Source organism: Narcine bancroftii, chromosome 3 (genome assembly GCF_036971445.1).
Source record: "Narcine bancroftii isolate sNarBan1 chromosome 3, sNarBan1.hap1, whole genome shotgun sequence".
Classification (NCBI taxonomy): Eukaryota; Metazoa; Chordata; class Chondrichthyes; order Torpediniformes; family Narcinidae; genus Narcine; species Narcine bancroftii.
Genome location: NC_091471.1, coordinates 354570844 through 354598630, shown reverse-complemented (window position 1 = coordinate 354598630; position 27787 = coordinate 354570844). Strand labels below are relative to the sequence as shown.

At 45.4% G+C, this 27787-nt stretch overlaps 2 long non-coding RNA genes across 2 annotated transcripts; both read left to right on the top strand.

Moving 5' to 3' along the window:
• The first annotated feature begins 2841 nt into the window (after nt 1-2841).
• On the top strand, nt 2842-6947 carry LOC138756621 (uncharacterized). Its single transcript, XR_011353198.1, has 4 exons — nt 2842-3209; nt 4505-4765; nt 5345-5400; nt 6665-6947. It is a non-coding gene; the product is annotated as an uncharacterized lncRNA (long non-coding RNA).
• A 14925-nt stretch (nt 6948-21872) lies between these two features.
• Nucleotides 21873-27334, top strand: LOC138756620 (uncharacterized). The gene is made up of 2 exons (XR_011353197.1): nt 21873-22084; nt 26949-27334. It is a non-coding gene; the product is annotated as an uncharacterized lncRNA (long non-coding RNA).
• Nucleotides 27335-27787: the final 453 nt, after the last annotated feature.

Below are 27787 nucleotides of genomic sequence, written 5' to 3'. Positions count from 1 at the left end.
TCCAGATGGACATTGTGCTCCTATTTTCATTTTTTTAAACAGAAACACCAACACACACATACACGAACGTTCACGTGCACCTTCAGATACACACCCGGACCTCCCACCCCCTGATCACCTTGGCACCTCTACTGACTGTATCATCGGTATATTACTGATTGTATTAGTACAAACGTCTCTCAGTCTTTTAGACTGTAAACATTTGTAATTTGGAGAAAAAATGGTTGTCATTTGTGGAAAGATTTTCTGGTGGACCCTCTTCATTTTCTCCAGGTTAATAACATAACATAACAATTACAGCACGGAAACAGGCCATTAGGCCCTTCTAGTCCGTACCGAACCAAACACCCCTCTCTAGTCCCACCTCCCTGCACAATGCCCATAACCCTCCATCTTCTTCTCATCCATATACCTGTCCAACCTTTTTTTAAATAATACAATTGACTCCGCCACCACTATTTCTCACGGAAGCTCATTCCACCCGGCTACCACTCTCTGAGTAAAGAAGTTCCCCCTCATGTTACCTCTAAACCTCTGCCCCTTAATTCTTAACTCATGTCCTCTTGTTTTAATCTTTCCTCCTCTTAACGGAAATAGTCTATCCACATCCACTCTGTCTATCCCTTTCATAATCTTAAACACTTCTATCAAATCCCCTCTCAACCTTCTACGCTCCAAAGAATAAAGACCTAATCTGTCCAATCTCTCCCTATACTCTAGATGCTTAAACCCAGGTAACATTCTGGTAAACCTTCTCTACACTCTCTCCACTCTGTTTATATCCTTCCTATAATTAGGCGACCAGAACTGCATACAGAATTCCAAATTAGGCCGCACCAACGTCTTATACAATCTCAACATCACCTCCCAACTCCTATATTCCATGCAATGATTGATAAAGGCCAGCATACTAAAAGCCTTCTTCACCACCCTATTCACATGAATTTCTACCTTCAGGGAACGATGTACCATTACTCCTAAATCTTTCTGCTCTTCTGTATTCATCAATGCTCTCCCATTTACCACGTATGTCCTGTTCTGATTCTTCTTACCAAAATGAAGCACCTCACACTTATCAGCATTAAATTCCATCTGCCATTTTTCAGCCCACTTTTCTAAGCAGCCCAAATCCCTCTGCAATCCTTGAAAACCTTCTTCATTATCCACTATTCCACCTATCTTAGTATCGTCTGCATATTTACTAATCCAATTCACCACCCCATCATCTAGATCATTAATGTATATAACGAACAACAATGGGCCCAATACAGATCCTTGAGGCACACCACTGGTCACCGGCCTCCAAACTGACAGTCAATTATCCACTACCACTCTCTGGCCTCTCCCTTTCAGCCAATGTTCAATCCATTTGACTATCTCAAAATTTATACCTAAAGACTGCACCTTCCTAACTAACCTTCCATGTGGTACCTTATCAAAGGCCTTACTGGTCCATATAGATAACATCCACTGCGCTACCCTCATCCACATTCCTAGTCACCTCTTCAAAAAATTCAATCAGATTGGTCAAACAGGACCTTCCTCCCACAAATCCATGTTGAGTGCTCCTGATCAGACCCTGTCTATCCAGATATTTATAAGAACTATCTCTAAGAATTTTCTCCATTAATTTACCTATCACAGACGTCAAACTTACAGGCCGATAGTTGCCAGGCTTCCTCCTTGATCCCTTTTTAATAAAGTAACTGATATCCTTAATCCATTATACAATAGAAGGACCCCTGTCAGACTTCCAGTTTAACAAGATTAAATGCTTGGCTAACAGAAGAGGTGCTTCAGAGTGTGGACTCTGGCTATACCACTCTCTGCACAATGAACTGTTATGTTTGCAGTTGTTCTGGAGGATGTCCTCGCCGTGATAGTGGACCAAAGTAAATTATATCTATTGCAGAATGTGGATTGACTGATATGTACCTGCCTGTGATAAACATCCACTGCTGCTACCCCAGTCAGGAAATTTGCATTGAAAAGTTACTGATGTGAAAATTAGACCAATGCTCATTTCAATCAGATTGAACTTCAGTGCAATTATTGAGCAAGCTCTTCTGTCAGCCTTCTACGCAGCTGGGCCCACTAATATCGCCAGTGGAAACCTATCTTTATCTTGTCCAGACCGCATAAAGTTATCTTGTGCAGTTCACAGACACAAACCACACTTTATTTGGACTCACTGAGACAATGAGGAGGTAAAATAGCTGTCTCACTCCAGTACTGCTGATTGGGTGTGAAATTCAATGGCAAACAGGAGATATTCATCCGGCAAAAGGTCCAGGCACATTGTGTAACTAAGGGAGCATTCCATCACACCTCACTCACATGTACATTCAGCGCTGTAGAGAGCAAGAACTGTGAATCTTACCTTTGATGCCCTAGCTGTGGGAGTGTGTGATGGGATGGTGTGGAAGAAGATAATTCTGTGTCTGACTCTGGGAGTGTGTCTTGGGACGGTGTAGAGGGAGCTTCACTCCGTGTCTGACCCTGGGAGTGTGTGATGGGACAGTGTAGAGGCAAATCATTCTGTGCCTGACTCTGGAGTGGGTGATGGGATGGAGTAGATGGAAATCATTCTGTGTCTGACCCTGGGTGTGTGTGATGGGATGGTGTAGAGGGAGATAACCCTGTGTCCAACCCAAAACATTATATTTTGTAAACACTGGGCAATTAGTCAGAGGTGATTTTCTGTTTGGACAATCTGGGCAGTTTGACCAATCGCAGCCCATAGCCAGTGTAACCAATCATAGCCTCTCGTCAGTGTGACCAATTGCAGCCCATAGCCAGTGTGACCAATCACAGCCTGTAGCCAGTGTGACCAAACACAGCCCATAGCCAGTGGCTATAGGTAACTCCCTGCTGCACAATGACCATGACATCTGTCCATTAGGCACGACTGTACAAAAGGGCAGGAAGTGGGAGTGACTTCACCTATCGGCGAAGAAGAGCAACGTGTCAGACTGTTGTTTTACACTGAGCAAGGCTGGGCGAGGAATGGACGCGGAAAGCAATGAGAAGTCTGCTACACTGAGTGAATGGTTATTTCTGCTTCAGCCCTGTGAGCTGGACCAAACAATGAGCTCCTGGAGGAACTCAGTGGGTCAGACAGCATCCATGGGGGTGGGGGGGGGGGGAAATCGTTGGTCAATGTTCAGGTCATGACCTGCTTGACCCTGGCTTCCAGGAGCTGAGATCTGGTGTGTAAAATCCACTTGAAAATTCATCTTTGTTTGGTCCTACCTTGTCCACACAAACACCTTTTAGTAACATGTCTAAGGAGCCTTTGGTGTGTGGTCTTCATTAGGTGGCGATTGAGTTCAAGAGCCGCGAGGTAACCTTTTCAAGATTTAAGATTATTTTATTGTCCTACACCCCTGATACGTTTTGAACAGTGGGAGGAAACTGGAAGAAACCCATGCAACACAGGGAGAACATACAAACTCCTTGCACATAGTGCTGGATTCGAACCCCAGTCCCAGTCACTGGTGTTGAAACAGTGCTGCGCTAACCACTATTCTAACCGTGCCACCCGAGAAGCTTTCAAGAGGTTGCAGAGGAGACTGACTAGGATGCTGTCTGTATTAGAGAACATATCTTATGAGGAAAAGATGAGTGAGCTGGGGCTTTTCTGTCAGGAGCAATGGAGAATGAGCCATGACAATACAGGCGTTTAAGCTTATGAGGGCGACAGAGCAAATGCCAGAGGATATCTGTTTCAGGTGATGGAGGAACATTTGGGCAAGATGTCAGAGTAATTTTTTTTTACACAGAGTAGTGGGTGTCTGGAATGCTTTGCCAGGGGTACTGGTGGAGGCTGGTACAATAGGGACATTTAAAAGTCTTGTAGATAGGCGCATGGATGTAAGACAAAGAGAGGGTTATGAGTGGGAGGGAGGGAAGGGCTTGATTGATGTGAAGTAGGTAGGCACAACATTGTGGGCTGAAGGGCCTATACTGTGCTGCATTGTTCTCCATGTCCCCGAGCTCTGGAAGACAAAGTAATGCATCTCTGGTCCAGTAAAGGGGCAGTAACAGAACCTACAGCTACTCCTTCAACAGAGGCCAATGCTAGCCTGAGATTGAGAGTTTAATGGACATGCAACTGGGTAGAGAACTGGTGCGGTGGAGAATGCGTTAAACATGCAGCACTCCCTTGGAATGTCAGCTGAAAGTTTCACTCACTGCTTGACTGACAGCTCAGTGAGCCCAGGGTTAGTCCTTAGACTCCCCCCTCCCCCCCACCCCCGATTACTCTGAACAACTAATTTTTTTCAAAAGGTTTGCTTCCTGAATAAAAATTGGGAATTATGATAAACAACCTCAAGCTGAAAACAGAGATGATTTCAGATTTGCTGTATCACATAGGAAGCTGGAGAATCATTAAATTAACATTTATTGAATTTAGCGTGTTAAATCGCATAATAATGCTGACACATTGCATGAGTTCAGCTGAGCTAAAAATGTTTTGCCGCTGATTTTCATTTGTATTCAGCATCTGATGCCTCTCGTGCCAGTGTCCAACAACAGTCGGCCAGCATTGATGGATTCCAGTTGCTTTTCTATGGTGGCAATGTCCTGGTGAAACCTTTCACCATGTTCGTCACTGACGCTACCAAGATCAGCGGGGAAGGAGTCCAAGTGTGAATAGAGAAAATGAATTTTCAATGACATGTCGCACTTTATGGTTTTGTATCCTTGAAATAAACTTAAAATATGACTGGAAATCACAACAATTGGTTATATCTAAAAGATGGTAAGTGATAGGAAATTTTAAGGTGATTTTTGACATCAGCAGCCCAAAATCCATAAGATACACCCAAAAGTGTTCAGAAAGCAAAGTCTTTGTTGTCTGGTGTTACCATTGGCAGCACAGCTCACCGGAGCTCCCTTCCTGCACTGCTGCCAATGTTCAGCAGGTGGCACACTCTCCCTGAGTGACAGGTCCCATGATGGTGCTGCACACTGGAACTCCCCAGCAGTTCTGAGGAAGGTTGGGCTGCCACAAGAGCCATCTTATGCTGAGGTATTCACGCTCCCTCAGGTCAGGGTGAAATATCCCATGGCTTTATCCTGACAAGAGCCAGAAAGTTGCCTGACATTGTGACCAATAAGGAGAAGGCTCGAGGGTATGAAATAGTGCATCTAAGGGCTTAAGGACAGTACCTCCCTTGCAGCCATCAGGCTCCTAAAGGTACTCCCCTACTCCCCTTGTTGTGCACCAATTGATCTTTCTATTACTCTCTGCGAATGTTAGAGTTGACTCATTAGACTCTTGTAGAAGAACCGTTTCTCACTGTACCAGATATAATGAAACTATTTATCTCTTGATCAGCAGTAACATTATGATGGCAAAGGAAACTGTAGATGCCTTTTTACACAGAGAGTGATGTGAGTATGGAACAGGCTGGGTGAAGTGGTTGATATTGGTGTTATTTACAATGGATAGGATGGGTTTGGAGGGATATGGGCCAAATGGGTGGGAAAGGTGGTGGTGGGGGCATTGTGGACAGAATGGGAAAGTTGGGCCGAGGGGGTCTGTGTCCACGCTGCATGACCCCGTGACTGTGTGTGGGGTCATTATCAGCCCGCTGTCTGTGAGAGCTTGCTGTGGGTACCAATCATATCACGGAAGGGATGCAAAAGCCTTTGGAAAGTGTTGAGACCACGGGAGCACTCAGGGTGATCCTACCTCCAGCCTCCACAGTGAAGTGTGGCTGACTGTGAGACACAAAGATAGGAGGTAATGTGGACAGCGAGGAAGGCTCATCAAAGCTTGCAGAGGAATGTGGACCAGTTGAAAAATGGGCTGCAAAATGGTTGATGGAACTTAACGCAGACAAGTGTGAGGTGTTGCATTTTGGAAGGACAAACCAAGGAAGGAAATACACTGTAAATGATAGAACAGAATGCAGTAGAAGAGAGGGATCTGGGAATATAGAAACATAATCCCCTGAAAGTGTCATCACAGGTAGTTAGAGCTGCATTCATCGGCATTCATATATCAAAGCATTGAGTATAGGAGTTGCAATGTTTATGGTGAGGCCAAATTTGGAGTATTGTGTGCAGTTTTGGTCACCTAACTACAGGAAAGATATCAGAGTGCAGAGGAGATTTACAAGGATGTTGCCGGAACTTGATGAACTCAATTAAAGAGAAAGATTGAACAGGTTAGGACTATTCTCTGGAGCATAGAAGAATGAGGGGAGATTTGATAGTGGTATACAAAATGATGATGTATATAGATAAAGGCAAGCAGGCTTTTTTCACTGAGGGTAGGTGAGTTAAAAGCTAGAGGACATGGGTTAAGGGTGAAAGTGGAAAAGTTTAAAGGGAACTTTAGGAGGAATTTCTTCACACAGAGAGTGGTGGGAGTGTGGAATGAGCTGCCAGCTGATGTGGTAAATCTAGGCTCAATTTTGACATTTAAGAAAAATTTGGACAGGTACATGGATGGGAGAGGTATAGAGGGATATACTGCATGTGCAAGTCAGTGGGACTAGGCTGGAAAATAGTTTGTCACAGAGGCTGTTTCTATGGTTCTCTGGTTTGGAGAGGGAGCAGGGTAGGGGAAATTTGGATGGACCTCTCTCTATCGATGTGGATGACTCTGCCCTGAGAAGGCACTAATTCTACTCTTGGATCCTTTGAGCAGATGTTCAGCACCATGGCTTGAACAGGTGATGGGGCACCAAATCTCTCAGCAGATGGCAGGATTGTGGAGATTATCACCAGCAGGCCAATTACTTGCAGACGAAGACCTTGGGAGAAGTGGCTGCAGAGCTGGCACACAGACCTTCGTCTGGGCCTGCTTAGAACATGGAACATTCCAACACAGTCCAGGCCCTTCAGCCCATAATGCTGTGCCAATTCCTCAGCAATCTAATCTTTCCCTGACGCACACCTGTAACCCTCTAATTTTTTTTTGCCCCACTGATTCCAAGATTAAAAATGTAATTTCAGTGCTATTTCTTATAAAATTATTTTTTAAATGATAATGATAATGAGGGTTCCGAGGGCAAGAGGGTCTCCCAAAGGGCCTTGGGCATTAAAAGCTGCCGCTAGTTTGAACAGGTCCATACAGCTGGAGGGGTATCCATGGGCACTCAATGACTCTGAAGGGACTCTCTTTTACTTCTCTCTCTCTCTCTCTCTCTCTCTCTCTCTCACTCTCGGATCCTCTCTCTCTCTCTCTCTCCCTCTCTCTCTCTCTCTCTCTCTCTCATTGTTTGGGGCACTGGGCAATGCTCATGGTCACGTTTTCTTTGCCATATATTGTATATTACATCATTATATAATAGGAACCTTGAACATTAAGCTTATTGTCACACACATTGTACAATGTACATATGAACTGAAATTCTTACTTGCTGCATCTGAACAAGTACTTAATAAAAAAAATACAAAAACTACTAAAAATAACTACAATAGTGTGCTTAATTGAATTAAAAAGGCAATAAATACCCCACCCCCAAGATCTGGATAATAAATATTCACAATTATCCTTGTGCCAAAAATTCTGTCTGGAATAGTGCAGACAGTCCTTTTCTGATTGGAGCAGCCCCTGATTAATGGAACAAGGAGAGGTTCAAGACCCTGATAACTGTTGGAAAGAAACAGTTCTTGAACCTAGAGGCGCTGGTCTTCAGGCTTCTGTACCTTCTGACCAAATGTAGAAGTGAGAAGAGGTTGAGACCAGGGTGATGGGGACCTTTATGATGCTGGGCTCCTTTTTGAGGCAGCATCTTGCATTGATGTTTTCAATGAGCCGGAGCTTGTGGTGAACCTGGTTTGGGTTTGCCAATTTCTGTAGCCTCTGCGATCCTGCACAGTCAAATTCCCAAACTAGGCCGCGATGCAGCCAGTCAGTATACTTCCCACAGTGCGCCTGTAGAAGTTCCCTCGCTTTTTCCTCATTTGGGTCTAAATCTTTGCTGGAAATGCAGACGATATTGTGTAAGCAATGAGCAGCAGGAGAGATGGGATGGGCCAGGCAGTATCCATAGAGTCTGTGGTGGGGTTTGCCTTGTGGGTATGAAACGTGCTCTGTGAGAACCAACCAACAGAGGGAACTTGGGTCCAAATCATAGATGGCTTAAGATTGCCGCGCAGGTTGATAGAACGGTTAACAAGGGCTACGGAATTCTGGGCTTCATTAATCAGGGGATTGAGTTCAAGAGTCATGAGGTAATGTTGCAGCTCCTCAAACCTCTGGTGAGACTGCACCTGACATATTGTGTTCAGTTCTGGTCACCTCCTTACAGGTAAGATGTGGAAGCCATGGAGAAGCTGTAGAGGAGATTTACCTGGATAATGCCAGGATTGGAAAATGTGTCTTATGAGGTAGGAATTTTCTCTTTGGAGTGAAGTACAATGAGAGGCTACTTAATAGAGGCCTACAAGGTTATGAGAGGAATAGATAAGGTGTCAACATGTTTTTCCAGGGTAGGAGTAGCAAACACCAAAGCGAAGGGAAAAAAGTTTAGAGAGACATCAGGGATAGATTTTTAACACAGAGAGTTGTGGGTGCCTGGAATGCATTGGTTGTGGAGGCTGGAACAGTAGGGACATTTAGACAGGCACATAGATGAAAGAAAAAGTGAGGGTTATGAGGTAGGGAGGTGTGGTGGAGAAAAGTGTTTTATAACGCAATAACTTGGCTGAGGCACCAGGGAGTCGCTTCAGAAGGAGTTTTTATTTACAAGATATCTTGGAGAACAGTCCCACCAAAATATTGGGGATGCTCTGCCTGAGCACGGACCAGCAGGTTTAATTTATACAAAGGTACAAACAATAGACACATGACACACACTGAAGCTCTGAGAGCGTCCACCATATAAGGGAGAAAGCAATTGTCATTGGTTGGTTCAAAAAGAAACAATTCAAAGTCTGTGGCGGAATGCAGAGGGTATACTGTCTTATTCAAAACTCCCAGACCCATCCTCAAGACTCCCAGACCCGTCCCAGCTCCCCCTAATACGGTCCACAAAATATCCTTCTTAATACGTCTTTTGGTCAGGGTCAGCGCAGGGTAGCTCTCAGTACAGGTTCTCATTTCTTCTTGATCGCCATATTTTATATGTATGGTAAGGTTCACTACTGCCGGGGATAGGACAGCATTTTGGCAGGAGGAAAAGAGACGATGTATGTGTCCATCGCTCATATCTGTAGAAGGTCAGGATGGGGTGACGGGGGTAGGTGTATGAGTTGTCTCTGCTTCAGGCCATGTCATAGTTGCTGCACTTGGAATCGGGGATGTTGCCACTGGGGTGGGGGTCTCTTCATCGGAGGACCGGTAAAACCTAGAGTGGTAACCGTGGTCAGCGCGTCTATTACATTGTTCCATCCAACTAAAAAGATCACGAAATGCATGCCCCCAATGCCATCACTTCTCCCAGTAGGGGTTCTGTCTTTGGATGGACACCACCATCTATCAAGGACTTGCAGCTTTAATAGCACAAAAGTCATGTTGGTACCCCAGTTAGTGTAATAAAATTCCTGGTATCCCGGGCAAAAGCACAAACCATAAACCCCGGGTTCTCCCTCACCCATACAACTCTGCAAAACACTGAGGCGTTCCCTAAAGAGCCAGTATCAGAGTCCAGATCTTGCTTTGTAAAAAGTCTCAGTGTACTTGTACAACAACATGTCAGGGTTATTCCTGTCAGGACAGCAATAGGTAGTTTCAGGGTACTACAAATTGCTTCCCAACTCTTCCTTCTGTTCCTGTAAGTTGTCTTGCCGGAATGGCTTGCACCAAGATGTGTACCCAACCGTCTAGGGCATCCAGCTTCAGCACCGTCCGCGTGACAAGCAGAACTTGATAAGGCCCTTTCTACCTAGGAGAGAACAGATCAGGTTTCAAGGCCTTTAGCAAAACATATTCCCCAGGCTTAAAAGGGCGCATATCATTTTCTGTCCACGGCCTCTGGGCCTCTCTAACTAACTTATGAAGCTCGGAGGCAGCCTCACACAAACTCTGGCCATATGCAAGGGAGCTCTCTTGCACCCAGACCTTGGCCACATCTTCTGGCATGTGGGACGGTCTAACGCCAGTGGACATTGGTCGTCCCATCATTACCTCATGAGGCGTTAATTTGGTCTTTCTATTCTCTTGATTTCGTAATGTATACAATACTATTGGCAGTGCTTCCACCCAGGGCAAGTCAGTCTCACCGCATGTTCGCTCCAACATCCTCTTTATTCCTCCATTCGTTCTCACTACCATCCCAGAGGACTGGGGTTGGTAGGGAAAATGGAATCTCCACTCTATGCCCATTAGTTCAGTAAATGCTTTCACTATCTTCCCTGTAAAATCGGTTCCTCTATCACTATTTATGCCCCAAAGGATCCATATCATGGAATGAGCTCCTTCATTAATAACTTGGCCACGGTGGATGCATCGTCTCTCCTTGTGGGAAATGCCTCTACCCACTGGGTGAACATATCCACTATCACCAGGAGATACTTGTATCACTTACTTGGAGGTATGTGAGCAAAATCAATCTAGAGGTTTTCAAATGGGGCTTGGGCGGGAGGAAGTTGGTCGAACATGGTAGGTGATCTCCCTCCCATCTTTGCTCTTCCATAGTCCTCCTGCTCTTCTGCACCCATGCCTTTCCCATGTTTGCTGTTCCTGTAGTGTTGCTCTATCCTGCACTGTTTTAAGCTCTATTTCCTGAATCGCATGCAGCTGCTCAGGGGTCATTATCTTTCTGACAAGCGTCATGGGCAACAGGGGTTTCTGCTCGATGGCCACCTGCTGAGCTATAGCGTCAGCACGTTAGTTTCCTTTTGACATGGGGTCATCCTATCTGGTATGTGCTTGACACTTAATAATGGCTAGCTCTGTCGGGAGTTGGATGGCTTCTAGCAGGTTTCTTACCATTTCTGCATGTCTTATCTCTTTCCCACTCGCAGTAATAAACCCCCTATTCTTCCATTATCTGTCCAAAATTGTGTGTCATTCCAAATGCATACTGTGAGTCATTGTATATATGAGCCTTCTTTCCTTTTGACAGAACACATGCCCTTGTTAATGCAAACAATTTGGCCATCTGAGCTGTCGCCCTCTCCGGTAGGGCATAGGCTTCAACAGGCTTTTCACCATCTACTATAGCATACCCTGCAAGTAGGGTGTCATCTCTTGGTCAGTGAGAAGAGCCATCTACATACAGGGTGAGGTCAGCCAATATAGGTTCTGTCTTCAAATCCGGCCGGGGACTGGTTATGAACTCTGTCAGAGCCAGACAATCATGGAATTCACTTCCTTGGTCTTCCTCCTCTACCTCGGGTAGTCGGAGGGCCAGATTACAAGGACTCGATCTTTTATAGTTGGAACATGACAATAGCATTACCTCGTAACCCATCCTCTGGGCCGCCGTAAAATGTTGAGTGGCCATAGAGTTTAATAGCAGTATCATCGCATGGGGAGTCACAACAGTACACGGCTGGTCGTGTACTATAGGCACTGACTTCTCCACTATCTCTGCGGTGGCCGCCACCACCCTTAGGCAGGGTGGCATTCCTCTGGCCACCATAGGTAATTTAGTCGCTTTCCTCCTCCTTGCTGCTGGGTCAGGATGCCGTGGGCGAACCCATTTTTCTCATCCACGTACAGCACAAAGGGCTTCTGGTAATCCTGGAGGCCTAAGGCCGGTGCTGTTACCAATGCCTTTTTCGGGTCTTCAAAGGCAGCCCTCCTCTCTCCCGTCCACTTTATCTCTTCTGGTTCTTGCCCTTAGTATGGCATCCATTTCACAGTATTTGGGTATCCATTGTCGACAGTATCCAACCATGCCTAGGAAACCGAGAACGTCTCTCTTTGTTTTCATTTGGGGTACCTGTCTTATAGCTGCTGTTCTCTCTGGGCTTACTCTTCTCTCTCCCTCCTGTAAAATATACCCAAGATATTTTACCTCCTTTTGGCAAAACTGCATCTCCTCAAGGAGACACGATGTCCCCCTGTGTGAGGAGGATGAGCAGAGCAAGGGTGTCTTGCAGGCAGGCTGTGTCATTGGGTGACGCTACTAGCAGGTTGTCCAAACACTGTAAGAGGGTAGACCCTCCTGGTAAGTCGATTCGGACAGGTCTCTTTGAACAGCTGCTGAATATATTATGGGGCTTTCCGAGTAACCCTGGGGAAGTCTTGTCCAGGAAAACTGCTGTCCCTCATAAGTAAATGCGAACAGGTATTGGCTTTGAGGGTTGAGGGATATGGAGAAAAAAAATGGAGCAGAGATCTATTACTGAGAATGTAGTGGCTCCAACCGGTATAGTGCACAGTATGGTGTTGATGTCCGGGCCCATTGGGGCCGTGGGTATTTCAATGGAATTAATGGCCCGTAAGTCTTGCACAAATCACCATGTGCTTTTGTCCTTTTTCAGTATGGGCAGTATGGTTGTATTATAGGGGCTTCTTGTCCTTACCAGGACTCCTTGTTTTTCTAAATCCATTATGATGCCCCGCACCCCTTCCACAGCTTCGCGTGCCAGCTTATATTGCTTAATTGCTGTCAGAACGGCTTCCTTCTTCAGTGTCACTGAGTGAGGCGCTGCTGACCTCACTAGTCCCACATGGGTACTAGACTTAGCCCAGGTTTCTTGGGGTACTGCTGTTAGGGCTGCGGGCCAGCAGTAAGTGATTTGTCTCGGTGGGCATGATCTCTCAAAGTAGACGTATGCTTCTATCTCCTCTAATTCTATACTTCCACTGTCTGGGGTCTGGAAAAAGACAGTTGTACGATGATCTCCGTCCATCATGCTCAGGTCAGCATAGCTTTCACCGGCCCTTTCTGCCCGATGGAGTGGATCCTTAAGCCAATCATCCCTGTCAATCAGTCTTTTTACCATTCTCCCTATATCTTCCAGCTGATGGGGTTTCGGATGGCTAACGTGAGATGGGGGACTGCGTCTGGCAAAAGGAAAGCCTCCCTCTGATGAGTGTTCAATTCTACCTCAAAACCTATCCCTTCTGGCCTAAAAAAGTCTTTCCCCCACCAATAGTTCATCTGTTTCTGGCATGTCCGGCCATGGGGAAACTGATTCCCCTGGCTTGACATACATTGCCGTGACATGTAAGTTCTACACCACCATCTCTATCTGCATAAATGCTGCTAACCCTCTTAGGGGTGACTGGGAGTTCGGCCTGTTGTACTACGTCTACAAATGCATGGAGGAGTCTCATAATGCAGACTGTGGAATCTTGACTCAGCCACCAGCCAAAACGTGTGGAACTTTGGGAGACATCTTGTGATGCAGTCAACATGGTACCCTTTGTCAGCAGGCAGCTGCATAAATATCCCATTCCGGATACAGTAGAGGGTTGCATTCAATTTGCAGAGGGCTTGACGCCCTAGAATAGGTGTTGGGGTCGTGGGTGAAATAATAATGGCGTCGTCAATTTCATGGCCTTCCACAAAGAGTGGAGTAGTTTGGGAGAGGGAATCCGTCATCAGAATACCGGACACTCCGATGCTGTTTATGGTTTGTTGACTAGGGATTAAACCTGTGGAAGGTGGCACAGATGACATGGTAGCTCCAGTATCCACAAGCATATAATGCTCCTTGCTACCCACTTTAACTTTAAGCATGGGTTGTGCCATCTCATCGGAAGACAGCTGGAAGGGGCGCCTATACCACCATTCCTTCCAGGCCCCCCTATGGGTTAGGCTGTTGGAAAGAAAAACAGGGCTGCTGCCAGTTTCCAGCTCCCTCAAAAGAGTTGCTTCCATATTGCATTTGCTCACCCCTTCCTTGGCTACCACCATTTGGCCAGGGTCTCTTCTGTGTGCTGGTCCAACAGTCACTTGCCCAGTGTACTATCTTTCCGCAGGCCGTACATTGGTCCTGTGATCTGTCCCATATCCTTCCTGAACCGGGTGGGTTCTTTTTCTTATTCAATCTGGCCTGGTCATAAAATTGTCCTGTCCTTTTCTCTTTCTGGGGAAATAGGCCCTCCCTATCCATGTTAACCAGCGAAGTAACAGTGTCCTGCCATCCCTGGGGTTGCCATTGGAGCTGCCTCATTTTATAACTTTTTGCAATTTGGGGTAACATACAATTTAATAGGGTCTGGATGGCCATGGCTGAGGTCTCGGGTCCGTCTAACTGGACCCCTGCATTTTCTTCCAAGTATTTTTAAATCAGACTACAAAATTTAACATATTTTCTCCATCTTTCTGTAAGCAGGCAATTACAACTCGCATATCTGCTTGCTTTCGGACGCTCTATATGATCGCATTCTTTCCCCTATGTTCTAACCAACACTCCATGGATTCATTCCCTTCCCTAGCCAGGTCGTCATTTCCCCTCCAGTCCCCCTGTTCCCCCGCAGGGACTTGGAAGGAGTCCCTTACTGCCTGCCAGTGGGACCCATAGGCAGCTTGTAATAACATCTGGACATCACTAGGGAGGGGATGATAAAGGGTACGTTTGTTGCATCCAGTGGTGGAACATGACAGGTTTCTTTATGGGATCGGGGGCCGCGCTGATCATATCCCTGGCCTCAGCAGGTGTCCAGGGTTTCAAGATGGGGGTATTTCCCACCATTACTCAGGGCATTTGGACGGTGGAATCTGGCTTGGGGTGGACTCAAAATACAAGGGTGGGGGTCTGGTTTTTGCATTTTGCTTATCAGAAGAGGCAGCTATCTCCTCCTGTTTTAGTTTAGATTTTTGATGCCTCGCAGCCACCTCTTTCCATTTCTTGAAACAATTTCTGAAGTACTTTAGATCCCAATTAGGGTCCCCAGCGCCTCCCTTCATATAATCCTCAGCTTCACTAACCAATTAAAGATCAAAGGTTCCCCCATATGGCCATCTACCCTTATACCACCCGTTCAGGTTGTCACTGAATGGGATTACATAGTCCTAACTCCGTTTCTCTCATTACGATGTCCGCTGGTGAGCCCGAAGGCTGCAGTGGATCTTCTACCAAGTGCTGTCGTTTAATCAGCTGGTGGGCTCTTTTCTTGGTGGATCGGCTCAAAGTCATGGACGATTTTTGTTCCTTTTTGCTGGGAGCAGACTTCTCCGCTCGACCGGAATCAGCTGGTTTTCTGCTCCTGTTCCCCATGTTTCTCAACGGGTCTAATCTGGAAAGGAAGACGTTACAAGAAAAAATACAAACACACCACAAACACACATCCCTATATAAAAGAGAGTACACCAGTCCTCTTTCGGTCTGCGCTCTCACTCCCCGGGCCGTACTCTTATTTTTCCCCGTTCTTCCCAATTTAGATCGAGAGTCTCATCACTCTCCTTCTAAGTGAGCCTGCCTCACCCCCTTTCAGCTGGGATCTTGGCTAGGGCTTTCGCCCGCTCACCTCCACAGGACTCCTTCACTGAGATCCCGGGTTCGTGGATCCCGTTAAAAAAAGATCCTGCACACATTTTTCTTCTTGATTTACATTGTGTGATGACGTTGTTTAATGATTTTATTGTATTGTATATGTTGAATGTTTAATGGGTTTGGAGGGGGGTGGGAAGGGGAGAGGGAAGGTAGGGGGAAAAAAGGGGAGAAAATGCCACTGTGTCTATTTAAGAGGGAAATGTTTGTATGTATTTTGATTGATATGGTTCAGTGTGTAAAAAAAAACAACAAAAGGGATCTTGCTCGCAGCGCCAGATTCTGTTGCGGAGAAAAGTGTATTATAACTAAATAACTCGGCCGAGGCACCAGGGAGTCGCTTCAGAAGGAGTTTTTATTTACAAGATATCTTGGAGAACAGTCCCACCAAAATACTGGGGCTGCTCTGCCTGAGCACGGACCAGCAGGTTTAATTTATACAAAGATACAAACAATAGACACATGACACACACTGAAGCTCTGAGAGGTTCCACCATATAAGGGAGAAAGCAATTGTCATTGGTTGATTCAAAAAGAAACAATTCAAAGTCTGTGGCGGAATGCAGAGGGTCTACTGTCTTATTCAGTAGCGCGCAGCTTAAAGTACTGAGTGACCTTGTAATGATTATTAGACTTAAAAGTGGCAGCGCACAGTTTACTTTTAACTCTTTGTCACCCACTAAAACTTTCTTTACTAATTTTTTCTTCTACAGGAGTGTTTAATTTTTATTTTGGTAGGTAGATTCAGATTCAGATTCATTGCCAGAGTACATACACGACGTCACATACAACGCTGAGATTCTTTTTCCTGCAGGCGAGGCAGAATTATCATTTATTGGTAATGCAAAAAAACTGACTCAATGTACACAAGTAAACAAATAAAGAAATGTAAACAAAAAGTGCAATAAAGAGAGGAAAATATCAATAAAGTGCAAAAGTCCTGAAAGGAGTCCCTGATTGAGTTTGTCATTTAGGAGTCTGATGGTGGAGGGATAGCAGCTGTTCCTGAATCTGGGGGTGCGAGTCTTGTGGCACCAATACCTCTTTCCTCATGGTAGCAGCAAGAACAAAGTGTGTGGTGGTTGGTGTGGATTCTTGATAATTTCTGCTGCTCTCTGATGTCAGCGTTCCCCGTAGATGTTCTCAATGGTGGGGAGGATTTCACCTATGATGTCCTGGGATGTGTCCACTACCTTTTGCAAGGCTTTATGCTCAGGGGTATTCATGTCCCCATACCAGACAGTGATGCAACTGGTCAGTGCACTTTATACCATACCTCTGTAGAAATTTGCCAGGGTTTCTGATGTCATACCAAACCTCTGCAAACTCCTGAGTAGAGATGCTGACATGCTTTCTTCATGATGCTATTAATGTGTTGTGTGAAAGATCCTCCGAGATAGTGACTCCCAAGGACTTAAATTTGCTCTCCCTCTCCACCACTCATCACTGGATTGTATACCTCTGGTTATCCCTTCCTGAAGTCAACAATCAGCTCCTTGGTTTTGGAGAAACAGTGTAAGGTTGTTGTTGGTGCGCCATTCATCCAAGTTTTCAATCTCCCTCCTGAATGCTGACTTGTCACTTTTCTTTATACAACCTACTACCATGGTATTGTCAGCAAACCTGTAGATGATGTTGCTGTCGTACTGAGCCACACAGTCTATTTGCAGGGGTCCAGATAGACGGACCCGAGACCTCGACCATGTCCACAAAGTGAGTAGAGCAGGGGACTAAGAACACAGCCTTGTGGTGCTCCGGTACTGATGGAGGTTGTGGAGGAGATATTTGTACCAGTCCTCACTGATTGTAGTCTGGAGGTGAGGAAATCCAGGATCCAATTATACAGTGGGGTGTTGAGTCCCATATATATATGGGTCGGCACCACATTGTGGCTGAAAGGCCTGCATTGTGTTGTTAACTCCATTGGGATGGTTCTCTGAGTTGTGTTTGACTCTTGCTGCCAGGGCAGTGATGTGTTCAAGCCACGGCACTGAACCGATTCTAGAAGCCTCTGGCTAGTTGTGCAATCAATTATCAAAACAAATAGAAATGAAGCTGAGAGCTCTCCCCCACTTCTGCCAGTTGAGAGGGAGGTCGTTCCTGCTGAGTTAGGTGGGCTGATGAGCTCCAGCTTTAATGACCTGGTCATTCAACGCGCAAATCTGCAGACTCTGTGATTGTTACAGAGATGATGGAGAAACTCAGTCAGTCTCGCAAGGGCTCAGGCCCAAAAAATCAATAATATATATTTACCTCCTCTGGTTGCTGTGAGGCAGGCCAAGTTCCTCCAGCATCTCTGTGCTTTTACTTTAATTAGTCTGACAGAGTCTCAGGTGGAGGGCAGGATCAGTGCACAATCAGCTCCTGTGCAATAGGGGAGACTGAATCTGCACCAAAATTGAAAGAACACAGCAATCCCCTTTCTCAATTCCACTGACGTCTGTTAAATGTAGTCACACTCGGCACAGATGCCAGCAACTGGACCTGCAGCCCCCGAGCCCATGCTGCACATTGCAACTCTCTTTGCCCACATTAGGACCATCTCCATGTATGTTTTGGCTACTCAGGTCACCCCTCCACTTCTTTCACTCAGGGAAAAGCAAGCCCAGCCTATCCAATCTCTCCTCATAACCGCAAGCTTCCACTCCAGGCAGTGTCCTGCTCCCTCCGCAGTGCAATTGCATCCTTCCCAAATCAAGGTCTTATACAGGTGTAATGGCTCTAAATGTCTGAGAGCGAAAACGTTGTACTAAACATGACTGCCACAAAAAACAGCTGACAAGGCCATCACTGGAGAGGAGGAGGCTGAGGGGATCCTTTTGAAGGTTTAGAACATTGCGTGGGGCATGGAAAAGATCAATAGTCAAAGCCCTTTTTTCCAAAGTAGGGGGATCTAAAACTAGAGGGCAGAGATTTAAGATGAGAAAGGATAGATTTAAAGAGGACTAGAGGGGTAGCTTCTTCACACAGAGGGTGGTGGGCATGTGGAACGAGCTGCTCGGGGAAGTGGTAGAGGCGGGAAAAATAGTGACAGGAATGTGGACAGGTGAATGTTGAGGGGAATATGGGCTGAACGCAAGGAGATGAGACTAGTTTCCATGCTGGAGAATTCTGTGTCTCTATGACATTTTTTAAAGAAATAACAAAAAGGATGGAGTCTGTGCCACCCAAATGCAGTAAATCCCTGTTATCTGGGACCAATGGGGATTAGTAGATGGCAGATAAGTGAATTTTCCGGTGTATTGAGATTGCGATTTGTGTGGTTTGGTGAACTAATGGCTAGGTGTGCCAATAGCAAACTTCTGTATTTTTTTATCTATTTATTTCCCCTGATTTTTTTTGTCAGTTGCTTGAGGCTGCCAGATGCTTGAATTCCGGATATTGGGGTGGGGGGGGGGAGTTTACTGTACACCCTTGTGACCAATTAAGCCCTTATGTCTGAATTGGGGCGACTCCTGGTACATTCTGTGCCCCTGGTAATCTCAGAGCTTCTTTCCAGTGCTGTTCAATACAGAGGGAAGAACACTGTACTCACTAGGAGTACATTTCCTTAACCACATTTGACCTGATGCAATGAGATAATGGGGTCTTCGATCATTGTTGGAAATCATGTCAAAAATCTGTGGAATTCATTGCCACAGATTGCTGTGTGGGCCAATTCATTGGGCAGATTTAAAGCAGAGGTTGATAGGTTCTTGATTAGTGAGGATGTCACAGGTTATGGGGAGAAAGAAGACAGGAGAATGAGTTGAGAGGAAAAATACTTCAGCCCTGATTCAAATGGCAGAGCATACGAGATGAGCCAAATGGCCTCATTCTGCTTCTACATTTTATGGTCTTAATCCCTCTTGTTCATACACCACAGTGAAGCAATGACATTATCTTGTGTTATGCAAGGGTATTTGAGGTTATACATTTAGGAAAGAGGAAGCAAGAAAATATATTAATATTGCAATGGGATCTGATGAACTGGGGAAGAGGGCCAAGCAGTGGCAGATGGAATTTAACTCGGGCAAGTGCGAGCTGTGGCCCTTTGGTCAGTCAAACCAGGGCTAGGCACAAGCGATGAACGGTAGGCCCCTGGAGAGTGCTTTGGACTTTCCTCCTTTGAGTGCAAGGGGTTATTCGAGGGGGGGGGGCCTTATGAATTATAAAAGTTTATAAAATCACGAGAGGCATCAATAAAGTAAATTTTCATCGTCTTTTACTCAGGGAGGGAGAATCTAAAACTGGAAGGCACAAGTTTAAGGTGAGGGGGGATGGGGTAAAGTTTAAAAGAAACAGGGGCACAAAGTGTGGAAGAGAGTGGCAGAGGCAGGGGGAAGTTGTGTAGTTCAAAAGACCTTCCGACAGGTACATGGAAAGGAAATGTTTTAGAGGGATTTGGGCTGAACACAGGTAAATGGGCTTGGTTGGTATGGACAAGATGGACTAAAGAGCCTGTTTTTATGCTGTAGAACTCTACAACTATATTTAAGTAGAGTGAGAATGCAAAATGTTGAAGTACAAATTGATCTAGTGCATGAAACAGGAAGTATTGATGTTTGATTAATACCCAAGGGTCATGATATTCAAAATTCAAATTCTTTTATTGCCATGGAATAAAACAGAAAATATAATAGTATATGAAATTTCCTTTAGTCCGCCGTCAGATCTGCCATCAGCAAAAATTGCCCCACGCCCCTTACAATCAGAGAAAGAGAAGCAAAAGAGGGCCCCCCAGAGTCACTGAGTGTCTGTGCATTCACCCCTGCTGCCACAGACTTCAGTCCAAACTATTGGAAACCAGAGCTCTAGATCCAAATCTCTGACACCATCAGGAAGCCCTGGGAACCTCTCTCATATCTCGGTTCCGATACCAAGTACCCCTTCAGTCAGTCTTGAGCCTGTGCTCAGCAGTCTGCAGCCTGGTGCAAATCCCTTGACGCTAGTCGCTAGCAGCCCGCAGCCTGCATGGATTCCTCGCCATGAGTCAATGACAGCCCCCTGTTTGTGTCATTCAGCTTCAAAGACCCTCGCTGGTCTGTTGCCATGGTAATCTCCTCTGCTTCTCCTTCTCAAACAGTGGGGTGGTCTCCCTGTATTTGGGTGCCCTGCGCCAGTCCTCTGCTTCTCTGGAGTCTGAAGCCCTCCGGGGCTGCTGCCGAACACAGGGGCTGCCATTTTGACCCCCATGGTCACAAGATTTTAAGACAAACCACCATCAGCTCTTTTAACAGGCCGTACAGAGATGACAGTAGTCGGACTGGGTGGTTAGGCCCTGCGGCCCAACCTTCTCCAAAGGTGGAGAAGTTTTATTGCAGCTTTACAGAGTCCTGATGAACACTGCACAATTTGGTCTCCAATTTGAAGGAAGGAGATACCTCCTTTGCGACACGGTTAGCGTAGTAGTTAGTTAAACGATGTTGCAGCACCAGCAAACTGGGCCGAATCCAACGCTGTCCATAAGGTCAGTATGCTCTCTCCGTGTCTGGGTAGGCTTCCTCCCTCTGGGTGCTCTGGTTTCCTCCTACCCTTCATAGGTTGTGATTGGGCGGCATGGGTTTAAGTGAAGAGATTGAGCTGGAGCCACACAACACGTGGGAGGGACAGCAGGTTCCACAGCATCCGTGGGAGAGAAAGAGCACTTTTTATTGGAGCTTGGAAGAGATGATCTTGTTGGAACATCTAAGATTTTGAGCATGATTGAAAGGGAGGAAGGTGTGAGGACATTCCTGCAGCGGAGGGGAAAATATCTTAGAACATGAGAAATAGCGCCAGTAGGCCATTCATCCCATCGAGCAAGCTCTTACATTCAATGGCTGATCTGATGAGAGGCTCATTTCCACCTACCTGCCTTTTCCCTATATCCCTTAATTCCCCTACCATGTAATAATCTATCCAACCTTAAATATATTTACTGAGGTTGTCTCCACTGTTTCAATGGGCAGTGAATTCAACAGATTAACCACCCTCTAGGAAAAGCAGTTCCTCCTCATCTCCGTCCTAAATCATTTACCCTGGATCTTGAGGCTCTGTCCCCTAGTCCTTGTATCTGCCCCCCCATAATGGAAACAACTTTCCCACTTCTATCTTATCTATGCCTTTCATAATTGTATATATTTCTACAGGATCCCCTCTCTTTCTTCTAAATTCCAGTGAGTGCTGTCCCAGACGACTCAATCTCTCCTCATAAGTTCACCCTCTCATTTCTGGAATCAACCTTCCCTTGGAGAGTGTCGAATCTTTGGAATTATCCTCTGCAGAGAGGCAGAGGCAGTCACTGAATACATTGGATGCAGATCTAGACCCTTTTATCGAGGAAAAAAATTGCAACTGTAAAGGTGGATACTCTCCGCCTCACGTCGCTGAACCTTAATCCATAAATCCTCCTCACGCAGCTCCAAGATGCTGAATCCAATCCTTCCTCTGGAGTGGAGGCAGGCTGGTGGGTGGGTGGTGGGGGGGGGGGGCTGACGATGTCACAATAACATCATTATCCTGAGACACAGGAGTGTGAATTTTAAAATCCTGACTGCGTGCACGGCAGGGACCACATTGGAGGTACATTCTTATCATTAGTCCTAGGATTCGCAGTACCCACTCAGCGTGTGTGCATGATGTCTTGTTGGCGGGCAGCGCTATGGAACCAGTGCCCCACCTCCAAATGGCTCCGGAGGACTCAACAAGGCACCGCTCTTCATAAAAGCGAGGCTGGAGCAGGCTTTTAGGCCTTCTCTATAAAAAGGTAAGTGTAGATTTTTCTCCAGCGATGGAACCAGCCTCGAAGTGACGCCCCTCCATAAAAACACCTGCTAATTGCATGGGATCCAAGTCTTGATGCCAGTGATGAGTCTAAAATGGGGCTGAAGGAACAATGTTCTTTGAAGAGAAATGCATGAATCTCTCACTGATTTTCATCATCCTTCAAATAAACATTTCTTTAACTTTTATCAACCCAGTGAAAAGCACAACTCCTTCACCTTTTGCCACAGTTTGCATAGCTGGATGTGATACAATGCCAACAATGGGATGATCTCACACTATTGTAAACCCACAATCAGCACTGCTGATGTCTGATGCCCACTGAGACTACACTCAGTTTGCTACCTTATTTAACATGTGACCTTTCTTTTCTGAAAGCAGAATCCTGGTCTGTCAATGAGATGGATTTTGAATTCACCTGTTGAAATATGTTATCTATGTCATTCTTCCACTGGCGCCTATGAAAGTGTGTTTTTTTTATTTTGAAAAATACATAGCCAGTGTAAAAAAATTGCTACAAAAATGGTTCAGAGCTCTGACTGTGTGGAGAAATGGGTCCCAGTTTGCAATATCCAGAAAATACGATGAGAAGTGGAAGCTATGAAACTGAATTATAGATCAAAAGGACATTGGGGCTGGGCGAGCAGATTTCCCAGACTTCGTGAAGCACTAAAAAGATCAAAAGGCAGCTCCTGAACCTGTCACGAACTGAGAGAAAACGATGCTTCTCACTTACGTCACAACCCATCTAGCCTGAGCAGATCCTAACTTTCCCACAAATTCCCCAGAAATGCAAAGGCTTTCTTCCACACCATCTCTCCAGACTTGGAAGCTAGCGAATTCTGGATGGTTTCATGTTGTCTTCCCTCTGGAGGAGATGTGTGCTATCAGCTCACTTTGCCCTTGGGCAAGAGGTGGCTACACTCGCTTTACAATAAGGTTCAGATGTTCGAGAGCCATAAGACATGAAAAATATTACATGCACGATTTTACTTACTCTTATGTGCACAATCAGATCTGAAATCTGAAATCTGATTTTGTTACAAAGATTTTATATAAATATTAAAAAATACATGTATATAATAATATTTATTTCATGCATGTAGTTTTTAAACTGCTAGTTTGTATTAGTTTCAATAATCAAAAAGTACACATGTCCCTACCAAATATTTTCAAAATCCTGATAGATCCTTGTCAGTGTCCATCTTGGCTGTGAGTTGTTGAAAATCCAGTTATCGAGGCTTTATGAATTATCTCTGTCAGGTGTAAGGATTGCATGATGCCAGTAACACATGAACACTTCGCTAATTTCACTGCCTGCCACATGGTCACACGTGCCACAATGACACGGTCACAAGCCACGGCCACTAACACTACCATTGTGAGCTGGCTCGTACAATTCCTGCCTCAGCCAACGTGCTTCTGCGAGCCGCACATTAGATGTAAAAGAGCCGCTTGTGGCCACCCTGCCCTAGGGTCACCTACAATGCAATGCTTGCATTTTTAATTTTTATTTAATTTTAATTTAGAGATACAGCATGGCTTCATGGCCTTCCGGCCCATACTAACCCCGTATGTCTTTGGAACATGGGAGGAAGCCGGAGCATCCTTAGAAAACCCACGCAGGTCACGGGGAGAACATACAAACTCCTTACAAACAATGCTGGGATTTGAACCCGCATCGCTGGCGCTATAATAGCACCGCACTAGTGCTAACCAGTGGCCTCAGAGCTAATTTGACATTTATTTGTGCAGATGTAATACTGGTCCTCCATATGTATTGTTTGTCCATAGGTGTGTATGTCTGGTTGCGTGTCTGCGTGCTTTTGCATCAAGGACTGGAGAACGCTGTTTCGTCGGGGTGTACTTGTACAATCAGATGACAATGAACTCGAGATTTTCTCCAGTTCAAATTTAACATTGTTGACTGTGACAGAAATCTGCAGCAGGGGTGCTGATTATCGCATTGTACACACCATGTGGGGAATTCAATCCCTGCACTGTGATACAAGCTGGGCTCCTGCCAGCTTGTCGGAGTGAGCCAGAAGGTCACTATTTGCAGAGACTTTCTGCCTCTCACCCACTCCCGCTCCCATTCCTAAATCTCTCCAGCACACTGGAATACCTTGCACAACTCTGTGACATGGGTAAAGCACAAGTGAATGTTAGCCAGGCTCTCCAATGAACAATATTTATGGAGTTTGGCTGATTATGACAACCTGGAACCAATGCACTGTTAATTATTATTTTGGGATCACGTTCTGCAAGCTGAACAGTGAATGTAATTATAGAACCACAAGATGAATATAAGAAGTTGCAACGTGTTTTCATGCCTCTTTAAATTTGGACAAACAGCTTGCTGCCTGTAATTAGGTTTTAGTGTGCTAATATCGGCACAGTATGCCTTCACATCCCAGATACAACAACACACTGCATGGATGTCATGTAATCTAAGCCACTAAATTTTTTATGCTGCCCTTCCCAGCAGCAACAACGGTGAACATCTCCAAGTGCTGTAATGAAGGGGTTTATGTCAAATAATGTTAAACAGAGTAAAAATAATTAAGTAAAAGGGCAACATTGAAACACCCGGAGCAATACTATGAGGAAAAGTATGTTCTTACATTTTTAATTAAGCAGCATAGAGTTGTGACTGTAATAGGGACAGGAAAATTTTAAACTTTTAGGACTTTTTAACTCATAAGAATGAAAGTGATCATTTAGCCCATGTCAGACATCAGCCATGAGGTTAATTGTATATTAAAAGAAAGCCTTTAAAATCACCAGTTACCTATGCTAACATTAAATAAAGTCTAAATTTATTAGGGCTATCACCTCAAAATCTATATGTGCAATGCCCAAAATGAGTAAAGGAGGAGGGGGCGGTGACCTGATGGAAGTTTATAAAATCATGAGGGACATGGGTAAAACAAATCCTCACTGTCTTTTCCCCGGAGTAGATGATTCTAGAACTAGAGGTGGCATGGTTAACATAGCGGTTAGTACAGCGCTGTTACAGTGTCATCGATTGGGGTTCGAATCCTGCGCTGTCTGTAAGGAGTTTGAACATTCTCCCCACGTCTCCGTGGGCTCTGGTTTCTTCCCATCATTCAAAATGTACCGAGGGGTTGTAGGCCAATTGGGCAATTGGGTGGCACAGGTCCATGAGCCAAATTTAAATTTAGAGGGCATGGGTTTGAGGGGAGTGGTTCAAGAGGCAACTTTTTCACTCAGAGGGTGGATCGTATTTGGAGTGAGCTGCCAGAGAGCTGCAGAAGCAGGTACAATGACAAATTTCAAAAGGCATTTGGACAGATTAATGGATAGGAAATGCTTGATGCATACAAGTGGGACTAGCCCGGAATGCCAACTTGGTAGGCATAGAAGGGTTGGGCCAAAGGGCCTTTTCTGTGCTGTGTGACCCTATGATTCCGAAAGCTGGCTTTACACAGATGAGTCCTGAATTAATGCGGTGGCAATGAATCTTCAGCGTGGCCCTGGGTGAGATCAGTGAGTTATTAATGAAACATCATGTCTTTGTGTCCTTGTTTAGTGTAACCTTGCACTGATTATCAAGCCAATTTGCATCTAGCAAGATTTTCAGTTTCTCTGGGTTGATTCATGACAAGGTGTTGTTCACCCACAGGAGATCCAACTCCAGGTTAGGATGAACACTCAAAGTGAAAGTTATTTGAAGGGTCGGGCACATCTCTCCTACAGTCATTGGCGGAACACAACCAAAATCTTGGCCCAACAAAACTCACCTGGGTTGACCCAAACTGGGGTAAAAACACAATGCTGGAGAAACTCAGCAGGTCAAGCAAAGATAAAGATACATAACCAATGCTCACACCTTAATGAAGAGCTCAAGCCTGAAAAGTTGGTTATACATTTTTAAATTTGCTATATAGAGTCCATTGTTTGACCAGCTGAGTTTCTCCAGCTTTGTGTTTTTACTTCAACTATGATATATGCAGAATTCTGTGTTTTACTCCTGACCCAAATTTGGGCTCTGAGTGGTTTCAGCAGGAGTCCTGCAATTAATAAGTTGGAATACGATATTTGGTGAGATCTGCAGCAGGAGGTTGTTAGGGAGGGATCTAGAGGATCCTGCTTGGACATTTGCATTTTGGGAGCTCTGCAGCAAATTCCTGTGGCTGGTGTCGGTACAAGTTCCATTTCTCTAAAAGCGAAAGTTGTTCACCCTGGCAATTGAACCTTGTTTTGACTTCTGCAATGCAGCAGTGAGCAGGAAAATGTATCAATCACCGGCAATGGCTGTGCAGATACACCTTTCAGCCTTCCTAGTGAAGCAACAATTCACTTGCCAATCTGCGGGAGCCATCGACTGCACCTAGTGGACCCTTTGTGGTCTCCTCCGCAATGGAAACTGGGCACAGACTGGGAGATCGCTGGATCTCACAGTGGCCACCCATTTCAATTCCCTGTCCCAGTCCCTTGCTGACATGTCTGCTCAAGATCTCATGCACTGCCAGATTGAGACCACCCGCAAATTGGAGAACCAACACCTCATATTCCATCTGGGTACCCTCCAGCCAGATGGCATTAATGTCGACCGGTTTCAATTAGGCCCAACCCCCACCACCTCTTTCCTCTAGCTCTGTGGCTCTCTCTTTCCCTATCCCTCTGCGTCGTTTCCTCCAGCTCTGCATTCTCAGGGCCACGCCCCCCCCTTTGCTGATCAATTCTCACCTTTCCTCTCCTGTCCTCCTATCCATGTCCACCAATAGGCCTCGTGCCTATTCTCCTCCGTTGCCACTTCTTCCCTCCTCCCCCACCTTTATATTCAGGGGCCTACCTGCTTTTTTTGCTCTTACCTTGCACAGGCCCGAAACGTCGGTAATATATGTTTTCGCCTTCTGTGGACGCTATGGAACATGCTGAGCTCCTCCAGCAATTTTGTGGATTAACTACAGTCACTGCATCCTGCTTCACTCCATCACACTGTTTTGGGAAGATTCTAAGGGCGACTAGCTTTGATGCTGAAGCAATGCAGACACGAGTGTTGGCACACTTTTGTGGAGTGACCCTATATGGAAATCTGAGATCAGCGCCCAGGAAAAATACAACTGATACGCGAAATTCAATGGTCAAAGCTCACAGTACAGTGAGCCTGACATGAGAGGGTCCGCTGGACTCGTTTTGGAACTGGCACGAACTAATTTTACATGTTTTGAGAGTTGAATGAACCACAGACACTGCCTCATTTTGACTTTTTCTTGCACTATTTTTATTTATTTTGTACAGTGGTTCATATAAATGTTTGCGCTGTGATGCTGCTATGTAACAACAGATTTTGTGCCATGTTCATGCCAATCAATTCTGATCCTGATTCTGACAGAGTGATCACCCCATATTAGGGAGGATGTTGGAGGCTTTGGAGAGGGCACAGAAGATGTTTCTCTGAGTCTGGGCTATGGGGAGAGGTTGAATAAAACCTTTTATTTTCTCTCTGAACCTCTGACAGAGGTTTGGGGGAGACCTGACAGGAGATTATAAAATTATGAGAGTGAACAGTTGGAATCTTTTTTTCCCAGGCATCATGTTAAGCACCCAGAGGACATAAAATTAAAGGCCGAAGGGGAAAGTTCAAGGGAGGTGTGGGTGGGGGCTTACTCGGAGAGTAGTGAGTAGCTGGAATGGGCTGCCATGGGTAGTGTTGGAC